The sequence below is a fragment of the Molothrus ater genome, chromosome 12 (assembly GCF_012460135.2).
Source record: "Molothrus ater isolate BHLD 08-10-18 breed brown headed cowbird chromosome 12, BPBGC_Mater_1.1, whole genome shotgun sequence".
Classification (NCBI taxonomy): Eukaryota; Metazoa; Chordata; class Aves; order Passeriformes; family Icteridae; genus Molothrus; species Molothrus ater.
Window position 1 is genome coordinate 15,309,151 of NC_050489.2, and position 12,239 is coordinate 15,321,389.

The 12,239-nt window shown below is 40.5% G+C and overlaps 1 protein-coding gene across 2 annotated transcripts in view; it reads left to right on the top strand.

The window, feature by feature from the left end:
- WWOX (WW domain containing oxidoreductase) overlaps positions 1 to 12,239 on the top strand; it is a 473,685-nt gene that overhangs the window by 272,729 nt on the left and 188,717 nt on the right. The gene's annotated exons all lie outside the window — the stretch shown is intronic.

Genomic DNA, 12,239 nt, shown 5'->3' on the forward strand with positions numbered 1-12,239 from the left:
TACTCCAGACACTAAAAAGTTCTTCCAGGTATCACAATTTCAGAGAGGGATATCTCTATTCATTTTTCATATTTTCAGTTTAAAGAGATGCAGCTCATTTAGGGAAGACTTTCTAGCCAGGTGAGCCTTCCTAGCCATGAAAGCTGCCACAGCCTCTTTGCCATTGAGACACGGGATTGATTTAATTATGGCCCAGCCCTGCTGAATTCACTGAGACCTCAACATCTCACAGTGATGCTGAACCTGGACTGGGATTGGAATGGAAAAGTGGGGAGTTACTTTTTCTGTCTCTGATTTCTGCAGCTTTGCTGTAAAATCTCTGTACAGGATGGCAGCTATGTTGTGCTAGGGTAACTTCCTTTAAGACTTAAATCAACAGCAGATTGTTTAGTTTTTCCCATTCCCAGGGCTTCCATTCCTTCCTGATTTGCCCTTTTTCCCTTGACTTTTAAGAAGAGACACTCCTCCTGCTTTTGTCCCATTTTTCACCTCCAGGAGGTGGTAATTCTATTGCTCAAATGGATTCCTGCTGGTTGCTAACACAACCATGTAATTCTGAGGGGAGAAAAATGCCTTATCTGCAGTTTTGATTTAAAGCAATTTCTTGAAAACATAATAAAGTTTCTCACCAATGGCATTAAAGTTAATAATCCTTAATGTTGAAAAGTGGTGGTTAAAAGAAATGAACGAGCACTTGAAGGTTGCACTCTTTTATTTTAGCAGATAGGAACTCACTTTGGGTTAGATTACAGCTGTATCTGCTATTGGCCTGAAGGAGGCAAAGGGAGAGAAGAGTTTCTGGGCCATCCTGGTACCCTCTGAGCTGTGTCCCATAGCTCAGGTGAAGGCAAAGTGGTGCTCAGGGAAATCCTCTCAAGACTTTTGGTCCCAGAAGGAGATAGAGCTAAAAACGAGAGGAGAAAAGAGAGGTCTGGCCTCTCTCCTCTCCAGCATTAATCAGCAGTGCAAAGCACAGAGAGCTGCAGCCTCCCTGAAGTGCAGGAGCTCTCTGAGCTCCTCCCAGCACAACTGGACACTTCTGGGCTTTGCTTAATTACTCTACCATCTAATTTTTTTAGTTCTGCCTTTTGCATGAAAGAGCATATGACCTAGATTCAGTCACTAGAAATTACCTCTCTCCATGTCCTTGGCAGGTGCTAAAGGGAGACTTCATTTGACTAAGGAGGGATATTGTGTTCTTCAATATTCTTTATGTCAGAGGGTCTCAATTTATGTTAAATGTGTATCTTCTTTGGCTTTTATTATTGTCCCCAAGGTATTTTCTTAAAAAGGCGAGTGCAACTGGCTTCTTTCACTTTCAAGGTTTCTGTTACATATGTGTGTGTATATAGATATAGATGATCTTCAAATTCCTCTTTAATATCTTCTTTCTAAGCCATGTGAACTTAGGTCCCATAAGCTCACACTTTTTAGTCCATGAATCAGCTTCTTTGCTTTTCCTAATGCTTTTTCAAGTGCTATATTAATATCATTTTATAAGGTGGTGACACAATATTCTGGCTGGGCTTTGCTGGAGAATTAAATAATCCTGTTCAAACTTCAGTGAAGATGCATTCCCATTCTGAGCAACTGTGGGTATAAGCATGTAAAATAGAAGATATGTGTTGGCTCTCAGTGTTTTTCCCTGTCACTTTACCTTTTGTTTTAAGCAATGAGTTTACCATTATCCCAAGGTCCATTTTGAATCCATTCTGCTCTAAATCCATCAGATTTATCTGGTGTTTGTTCACTTCTGGCCAACGTGTAGTAGTTTACATGTGTCAACATTAATTCCATGAGTTGTGTCAGCCACGTCAGGGAGGAGGCCCAAACTCCAGCATTGGCTTTGGGTAGGTTTTGTTGTTTCTTCTCTTTTTTTTTTTTTTTTTGCCTCCACCTTTGGGTCTCCCTGCAGTTGTGCAGTGTCAGCAGGTGCAGCCTGTTTACTGTTGCTGTTTCTGACTGGGTCATTTGTCTGGATTAGTTACTGCAGAGGTCTGGGGTGCAGCCTTTGGAGAGCAGCAGTTCCTAGGACCCTGTGAGCACGGCTTGTTCCTCCTGTCTCATGGATATGTGCATCCCAAAGTGTGCATCCCTGTCCTGTCCCCAGTCCCCCAGAGCTCACCTGCTGCTGGACCTGCTTCAGTCACTGCTGATACAAGAAGTTTGGGTTGTTTAAAAGCACTGCTTGATATGTTTGATCATAGCAAAACTACTTGTTTTGGGAAGAAATTCAATAGGATGCTTTAAGAATAAACCCATTTGCACTGATAACCTTGGAGACAGCAGCACTGGGAGCTGCCCCTACTCTGAGTGATGTGTTGGAGCAGTGAGCTCCCTTGGGACAGTGCCTGCAGGGGTGTGCAGAGCTCTGGCTGCACACATTCATGCAGGAATATATCCACACAAACCAATTCCCTGCAAACTTATAGTGAGACAAAACTCCAGCACTTGAGACTTCAGCTAAAAGTGTTCTGATATTCTCAGAAAATTGTTAATTTGTGGAACAATCAGTTTTGGCATCAACCTCCCAATTCTGTTGGTCAGGCTGAGTTGGTTTGAGCCTTGTATCTCTTAAATTCTTGCTAGTTGCTGTCGACCAGATTATTGCAGCATTAATTCTCATACAGGCTGCCTGTGAAGAGAATAGAGATTATTTGAGATGTTATGCATTAAGGTTTAAGTTGACAGATTTAACAGCTATTTATCTCTAGGGAAAGTGATCTTTCTAACTTTTTGAGTTAGCAAATGCTCCCTGCTAATACCCATTACTCTTTTACATGTGTTCCAGGCCCCCTGTAAGTAATTAGCAGCAGGATAAATACCTGCAAGATTATAAGGTTTACATTTTATTAAACATTTTTGAATTTCAATACCCTCCTTGTCATGAAAGCACTTCTGATAGTAGCATACATCCTCTAATGATGACACAAATCATATTACTCTCAGCCATTTATCAGCATTCATAACATTTTGCTCCTGCAAAATTATTCTGTGATTTATTTTAGTTCTTTAGTTGAATTTGTGTAAAAAGTATAAAAAGTATTCATGTTATAGTCTCCTTTGCATAAAGTGCAAATAATTAATCTGTGCCTCTGTATTCTGAGCAATGCTGCTGTTGAAGAGGTAGATGGGGAGGTTTCTTAATATTGAGATTTACTGTGTTGGTGCTCACAAACTTAAATAAAAATAGAGTTTTATGTGAATTTACAGTAACCCAGCCCACACTTGTTATTCTTTCAGGTCTTCCTTATATTGCCAAACCCTCTGGTAGGTCCTGGTGATTGTATTAAAGCCATTTCTGTTTAATACATTGATTGTATTAAAGTAATTTCTGTTCTTTCTGTTCTCCCTAAATGTCTTTTAGGGACAGTTACCAGTGAGGTTGTTGGGCTACTTAGGTGCAGGAGGGGAACAGTTTTCCTGTTGCATGGAGTCATATAAGAATTAGAGCAAAGCAGATGTGAAAAATGCAATTTGTATTTCCATCAGAGCAGTTAGTGTACACAAAGCTGTGACAATCCCGAAAGACTGTGCCAAGAGTTTCTAAATCTTAGGAAAACAAAAGCAGCTTTTAGCCCTCAGGAGGATTTTTTTTTCATTCCTACTTCTCTTGATAGGAAACACTAAATGCAACATCACACATAGTGGTGTGGGGTATAAGTATGATTTAACTGCATGATTTACCTCCTGCTGGCATCTCTTTGATCTCTGGGACCTGTACATCCCTTACTTTAAATAATACTTCCAAGGACTGCTTGCTGGGATGGATGGAGTTCTTCCCAGGCAATCTGTTGATTCAATTCAACATCCTCTTACTCATATTTTATCTTACAGTGTTTTATTTATTTTATTTATTTTTCTTGTTGCTTAGAAAGAAATTTCTGTGAAAGTGAATCCACACATTCTTCTCTTGGGCATTTGTCATGTCCTGCCTGAAATGTAGTTCAGAGTTTATTAAACAAGCCAGAAAATTGCATGCTATCTCAAGAATGTGACTATTTGCTGTTCTCCCTGAGAGATGTCATATACTTGGTGCTCTTGTCTCAGTAGAGGAACGGTCTGCTGTTAATGATGGCATTAATGTTATCACCTAATTTTTTATTCGGTGATTCTTTTATCAGAAGGTATTAATGCATGTTGTGTTTGGTCAGTGCATAATACTCTTGGTGTAGGGAGGAAAATTGATAGACCTGTATGAAAATAATGTATTATTTCTAAGGTAGAAGTCAGTGTTTTGGGGTTGCTGATGGCACATGGAGCACAAAACATTCCATCCTTTTCCAGGGTTTCACAACAGGAGGGTGAGTTCTGCATCTGCTTAATTTCCACAGTTACAGTGCCCGAGACAAATGCAGTACAGAAGTCATGGGACGGTGCAGTTGAACGTAATATCAAAAGGACTATTTTCAAAATAGTTCTGGTCATCAAACAGAAAAACACTCCAAATGTATTTGCCTGTTACTAATCACAAGGCAGATGCTGAAGCACACATTTTATAGAAGAGCTTAATGTTGACATAACACTGAAATCTGGTCTTTTCTCACGCAAATCCTGAAAACATGCACATAATTATAGACATAGACACAATATTTTGCATAGGAAAATACATTTAATGCATATGCAAATATGTAATTAAGGTATGTGCTGTACCTGGAATTATACAAAGATTCATGTTGCCTACATTAAGTGTTTTTTGCTGCTTTGCTTTATCTGTGCAGTGTTTCTGTACCCCGTGGGCTTGAGCCAGGGTTTATGTCAGGCTTTTCAGCAGCATTTGGGGGCAGATCTGTGGCAGGGATAAGAAAGTGGAAAATGAGATCTTACAAAGAAAGTCATTAGTGTTTTCATTTTCAAAATAACAGCAGAAAAGTGGGAGTAAAACTGGATATTTAGAAAGATTTTTCCAACTTGAAGGTTTTCCTGGGTTTGGTTTGTGTCTAATACACAACAGGGTGAAAATGTTTATCTAGCTAAAAATAAAAAATAAAAAAAATTATCTTTGATTACAAACTGGCCTTTTCTCTGCTGTGTGGAATGTGTTAATATTTGCAACAGTTGTAAGAGTGTTTTGGTAAAACCATTATGAACTACTGTGAGGAATAGAATCCCCCATTATGTCACTGATAAAAGGGAAACAATTGAATATGACCCAAGGGTGGATTATTGTCACCAAGCAATGTTAGAGAATGTGCATTGCAGTTAGAGTAATTGAACAGCTAACTGATTTCCGTCCCTTTAAATTAAAATTGCACTATGAAACTACATTATCTAATTTTGCTTACCAAGACACTTAGGAACTGTTTTCAAAGTAGAGCAGACTTGAAGTCATCTGAAGAAATGGAGGGGAAAAAAAATCCTTCTTGCATAAATTATTTCCTATAATAAAAGTTCTGGAATGAAGAATTCTGTCAAACTAGAACAACTTTGCACAGAAGGCAAATAAGCATTCATTGTCCCACGATCCAAACAAAATTATATAAAACTGCAGAAGTAAAATTGGTTACAATTTTTTTTCAACATTTAATGAATGTAAAGAAGAAAACAAATTATATAAAAAATGGTTTATTTAGTTTCCTTACTTTTATTTGGGAAAATTTTGTCTCTCTCTGGATGTAGGAAAACTCAGGGGACAAGAGATTCAAAGCCTTCTGCAGTGCTTATGCAGAAAGTCTGCTGTTAAGGCAGCAGCAAGCCAAGACTCATTAATTAATCTTATTCCTATATTTTTCTCATGAGTTTATAATCTCTATCTCATCCTAGACAGTTACACTTCCCCCCAAACATTTGTATATTTTAAAAGCCAGTAACATCTTAAAATACCAACTACCACAAAACTGAAAAGCTACCAGAATATTTTGGCTCCTTTTTCCAAGTTGGGAAACACATAAGACACAAACAAAATAGATACAGAACTTGGCTGAAGTTTACTTGAATTTTGCCAATGAAAGCTTGCAAAATGCAGCCAACTTGGCTATTAGAAAGATCCCTTGAGCCAGCACTAATTATGTCAACAAGTAGTTTGTGCTCGGTCCTTACCGAGGCCTGCACTTTTATCGGATGGGAGGATGAATGTCATATATATGTAAGGAGCTGAGCAGCTGCTTCATTTACCATTACTCCATTTAAGGGTGTGCTAACCTTGCAACAACCTAGTGACATCATCATTTTTCACCTTATTCCTTTCTCATGGGGTATGTCTTCACAATAAGCCCGAGGTGAAAAGGTTTCCTCGGCAGGCAGACAGCCTGCATGACAAATGTGCTGAGGAGTCAGAGAAAATTTTAACCTGCCCTACCTAGCCGCAGTCACTTTTTGCACCTAGGAGCAAAGTGATAAATGTTTTTCTTCAAAAGCAGGGAGGGGTGTAAGGGAGAAGACATGGGAAAAGAGAAAGTAGGATATGCCACATATGATATTGTGCTGAATGCATCTGCATGCCTGTTTTTGTTTTCCCCTCAGGTAAGCAAGCAGAGTGCCTGACCCCTTACATCTTGGTGATGGGGTTCAGACAAGGGGATGCTCTTTGTCTGAAAAGCCTGAGCAGTATTTCTGCATTGAACAGATCTGTGTTACACTCACCTTGGTGAGCTGGGATTTGAGCTGCATTTTTACTCGGTGTGTACCGTGGCCTGATCACTTAGAAAACATTCTCACACAGAACTGAAAAGTCACTGTGGTTTTTATGGATATTCCCTCTCACTCCAGCATAATGCCTGATTTTTCCATAGGTGACTTCAAATCTCTTAATGTACATTAAGAGATGTTAATGTTCTGTTGTGTCCTAGACTAAAGCCAGGTGTAAGTAAAGCTCATCACCCTTTGCAGTTGCTCATCTGCAAAATGCTTGGCTTAACATCAGTGATTTTAAAATATAATGCAAAATTAACTCTGAGGGCAGTGTAGACATATCTGTATCATTTTTGTAGCTACTTTTAGTTATTAAATAAGTAAAGATGTGATCCAAGATTTTATGAAGTATTTTTCCGTTGTGAACTCGGGGATGGCAGGCTGGTGGCAAAGCAGTGAGGGATGGAATGTTCATCTTGCACTATTGTGCTGGGGCAAAGTCCTGCCAGAGCTGCTGAGCTGAGCCAGGTGTGCTGGTGGGAGGTGTTTGTGTCTGTTCAGTGGCTTTGGGGTGATCCCTCAGCTGGGGAGAGTTCCTGGCCCCTGCCTGTTCCCCTGTCCCAGTGGGAATGGACGCTGTGCTGTCCCCATGGTGTCCCCTCCAGCAGTGGTGGCTGCCGTGCTCATCCCACAGCCAGAGCAGGGAACTGATTCCTGTGTGATCCCTGCACCTCCAGGGAGAGCTGATGGAGCAAGCAGGATCATTTAAACCTGGAAAAAAGTGGATGGATGGAACAGATTTAGGATTAGGACATCAGGATGGATCTCCAGGAGATGGGTCAGGGAGGGGGTGATGTGAAGCTGCACCGACAGGTCTGGGCACACAGCTCTGCACTGCCCATGCCTCTCTCATTTGGGAAGTTTTGTGGACATGGTAATGTGCATAAAATGTGTGCATTGGACCTGAGTAACGTGTCTGTACAGCCTGCCCTGTAAAACCTACCAAAGAGCCAAATGGGGACAGATCTCCCCCACTGGATCATTTGTGATGCACTGTATAGAAGACTTTTCAGATATTTCAGTTGTCACGTTAAGATTTTTAGATGTAAAGACATCTTGATTGAGCAAAAAGGCTTTTAGCTAATTTAAGTTGGAATAAAAGTGAGCGTTTCAAAGCTGTATGGTGGGAATAGCTCATAAATGAAGCACTTTCCCCCTTAGGGATATAATCAGAATGCAGAAAAATCCCTGTAGGGAAGACATTCATAAATTAGAAAAAAAATTGCTAAACAGAAGCATCATATTGCCAGATATTAAGCTGGAAGTATGCTAAAAGAACCCTGGCCTTGTTTGTAAAGTTGTGAATAAATCTGTTAAAAATAATTGAATTTATATTTAACTTGAAAAACAGGGTAAGATCTTTTATTCTGCACTTATAAGTTTGAATACACCTTCAGCTGCTCTTAGTTATCTCAAATTAAATCTTAAATTGAGCTTGTGGTTCTGTGAATTAATACTCTGGCCTTTCAGCTCTTTTGCTGAGGTCATTCAAATCTAATGGTAGAAATGGTCACAGGGTCAAGTCTGGGTATGTAGAGTATAGAAATGGTTTAATGATGCCAGCAGATGTTTGCATTCTGCATGTTGGAGTTGTAATGCACTGGTGGGCTCTGTGAAGGCACTCGATTATCACGTTATTATATCTTCATTCTATCTGAATTGTGAGGTAGGGAATAAGAATGCATTAAAATAAGGTGACAGTTCTGCCTTCAACCAACAAAAATAAGCAAAATCAGAGTTAATTTTCTCCCTATGCCCTTCTTAACTGTCCCTATTGTGCTTAGTCATTGTCAGGGCCCTGGGAGGTTAAACTTAAATAAATAGGCTGCAGTTGGCTCAGAAAATTGAGACACATAAAAATGACTTTGAAGTGCTTTGGGTTTACCCATTCTACTCAGAACTTAAGTATTATATGTGTAGACTTTATTTCTCTATTAATGTCGTAATTCTGTAAAGGGTTGAAAATATCCATGAATATGAAAATATTAATAACCAAGAAGCCAATAAAGAACTATGAGATCCCAAGCAGGTTCTGTCATATGGACTCAATGCTGTTCATATAAATAAGTGCAGATTTTGTATAAATATATTAGAAGAACAGGACATGCATTACACAGTAGCCAGTTTTAATAGTTTTGGATTATAAAGATATTAGAAATCAAGTAAATGTACATAATTGCAAGCTGCACTGTTTGCAGCTTCTCAATACAGACTTGCATTCTTAATGCTCATTTATTCTTTTTTGCTTAAATTTGACCTCCATTCCACCTCCTTCTAGAACACATTGTTCCAAAAGTGCTGGTGTTTTTTTCACTCAGAAACGCAACATAGCCAACATCACTAAACAGAAAGGATCCCAGGACAGTTCCATTCTGGTTCATGTTAATGACATTTTGCAAAGCTCTATTCCTAGGCTAAAAGTCACACATGAAGTTTCATCCTTTTGCTTGTAGCAATGTTTAAAATGGTTTTATAGTAGTTTTAAAAGTAAGTAAATGAAACATGACCAAATGCTGACCAGCCTTTTGTTTGGCCACTCTGTGTAACACCAGCATGGGATATTTACTGCTGTTGTGAGCTTTATTTGTCATCTCTCCTAGTTCCTCCCTGCCACCTTTCTCCTTGGTGTGCACAGATAATTACAGCCAGCCATGGTGATTGTCATTAAGGCTGTGGCAATAACAACTCTTCACAAATATACTGTGATTTGAACCTACTCCATCATAAGTTTATCCAGTAATAATGCATTTCATGGACTCAGAGGGGGGCGAATATATGGCAGTGCATAGCTGTAAATTGCAGTAACTCCTTAAGTCAACAAGGACTCAGTGTCCTGTCAGGTGGGGCACACATTCCATGGGATGTGTTTTTCAAAGGCTGCTTCCAAACCGCCTGTCCTTCCTCCAGAGGTGTGAGCACAGCAGGCTTGTGCAGAGGGCAGAGCCTGTGTGCTCCTGTTTGCTGTTTGGAGCCAGCAGAGCGTAGGAGAGGGGAATGAGCAGCCACCCTCTGGGTCTTCCATCACTATCATTGCAAAAACATAAATAAATAACCTAAATTCCCCTTCCTGAGCCAAAAGCCACATTCAGGTTCACCTCTGCAGTCTTGTTGAAAACAATAGATGAACCAGCAGAGCTCCCTGTGGTGACTTTTAATTCCCCGGTGCCTTTCCTGTGCTGCCACATGTGCAGTGTTCATGGGGTGGGTGGGGAAGAGGAGCATCTTCTTCCCCCTGAAAGCCATTGGCAAAACCTGCAGGAGAGCTGGAGCAGTGCAGGCATGGAGAGATCACTCGAGCCTGCTGGATTGTTATGTTCTCTACAGTATGGAGGGCTGTGGTGAAATGTGATAAATTTGGCTCTTCTGCACTCTGTTATCACTTTGTTGCTTAAGTGGCCTTGTGAAAAGGCAACAGCAGACCACAACAGACAGCATGAGTTAAGTCCATCAACACCATGATTTTTCTAATGTGAAATCTTGCTAGCAATTTGTCAGCCTGGAGATGTATTTTGACAATCAAGAGATATTGTTCAGGTGCTTGGAATAATTTTGATGTGTTGTTTTTTTTGTTTGTTTGTTTCCAATGCATGCTGATTAACCCTAGGTTGTATATCACACCAGATTGGAAAACACAACCCACCTGTGTGATGAATGTGCTTAGAAAGGTTTAAAGTTTTGCTTGCTGAAACATCAGTGCCCTTGAAGGCTGTGGGCTGACTGATCTAGGATTGAGAGTACAGCCCTCTCTCCCTCTCAGATGCCCCTTTCCTCCTGCCCTTCTCCCTCCTGGGAGGCTGAATGCTGTGATGCACCAAAGGCTAAGTCTGTGCTAACCCAAAGACTAACAGGAATTAGATAATTTTTTATTGCTGACTTTTCTGGGGGTGGCTTCCTGTGCTGCTGGGAAAAGGGAGAAGGCAGGGATGAGCAACTGGAGGCTGTCCATGGTTCATGAGGAGCGGAGGGTGGTAACCTTGATCTTTGCACAGGTAAAGCTGTACCTGCAGCCTCAGCAGGAACATCTCCAGAACCTGCACACATGGCTCAAGTGAAGCACAAGTATGCCTAAAGGTTCAGAGTAAAATCACATAGAAATTACCTTTGCATCTATTTTATCTGTGGACTTGGTTGTCTAGTTTTTTATGTGTCTTTGTGCAGGGAAATGTGTTGGTGCCCACAGATTTATTGGCATTATCATTATCATAAAATTCTAAATGAGAGTTTCCCTTTCTGCCCCCCCAGACTGAGTGCAGAGGAATCCCAAGCAGTGATCCTGGTCGTGATAAGCAGGGAGGAGGGATGACTGGAACAAAGGCATCATGTTGTACTGGCTGGTTTTTATCCTCAGTCAGCTGGATTTCAAATACAGAGATAAATATGCATTGCCAAAAAATGGATTATTCTTTTCTTTTTCTTTAAATACTGCGGGGTCTCTCCCTTGTTCTACAAGAAGACCTACAAGGTCGCCAAATTAAACCTTTATACAATCCAAAAATTGAATCTTAGTACATCCATTTTCCTAACACAATTTCTGCAGTACCTATTGGTGCTGACAGTTTTGGTCACATATCTCTATTGTGCTGTTCAGTTTTATTTGACAGTGCAGGATGGCATCAGCATGTATTGGAGGTAACATCTGAGCTGTGGCTGCTCTCTTGGGACTGCTGTACTACTTTACCTCCTTGCCATCATAAATGGATGTTTCTGTCATTCCCTAAGATTTCCTCCTAGGTTGGGCATCTTTCTTTAATTATTAATCAAAAGCAATGTAACAATCATTGCAAACAAATGTATCGCTGTACTGAAGCAAGTATGTTAGATGGGATGTTAGTACTATTAGTGGAACAGGGTTTGGATGTAAAGGTTGTGATCTTGTCTTTTGCACATCTGCTTGATACATAAATTATTATGCTCATCTGAGTATTGTATTTCCCTGCTGCAAAAAGAGAAAAATGCAGTAGCCTGGCTTTTTCTGCAGCCTGCAAACTGAACAAAGGCCAAGGGACTTATGCAAAACCATTCCTGAAATCTGTGACATAGCTGGGACAAAAATGTCCCGAGTTTGAATGCAACCATGTGCTTACCACAGGGAAAAAAGAGAGCATGGCTACAGATAGGCAAAATCCCATTGCTTTTGTTTGAGTTGAGGCTGGTTTCTGAACTTCTATTGTCTGGGCAGCTGGGACTAGTGGATGAACTTCGTGTGACCAGAGTTTTCACAAATGTTCCACTTGCAACAGTCAGGCTTCCAGAAAGAAATCTCCATTTAATATTTCTTGTTTTTCTAGGCACAAATCAGTGTGTCACTGGGTGGTTCCCAGATTGCATTCACTCACACAGGTCTCACTTCAGGCGTGGGACCCGTGGCAGTACCTGGGGATGTCTGCTGTGAATTAAATACCTCTTGCTAGAGGCTGCACAACTTCCCAGTGCCTGCTCCCCTTCCTGCACACCCAGCTTGCCAATTCAGCCACAGGAGATGGGGTTTCATCACTAAAAACTGCTACTCATTGTCTCAGAAATAGAATATCAATATAAAAGATTTGCACAGAAACAAAGCAAAGGCTTCATTCGGTTTCCATTCACAGCAGCAGCTCAATCCTGCTGCT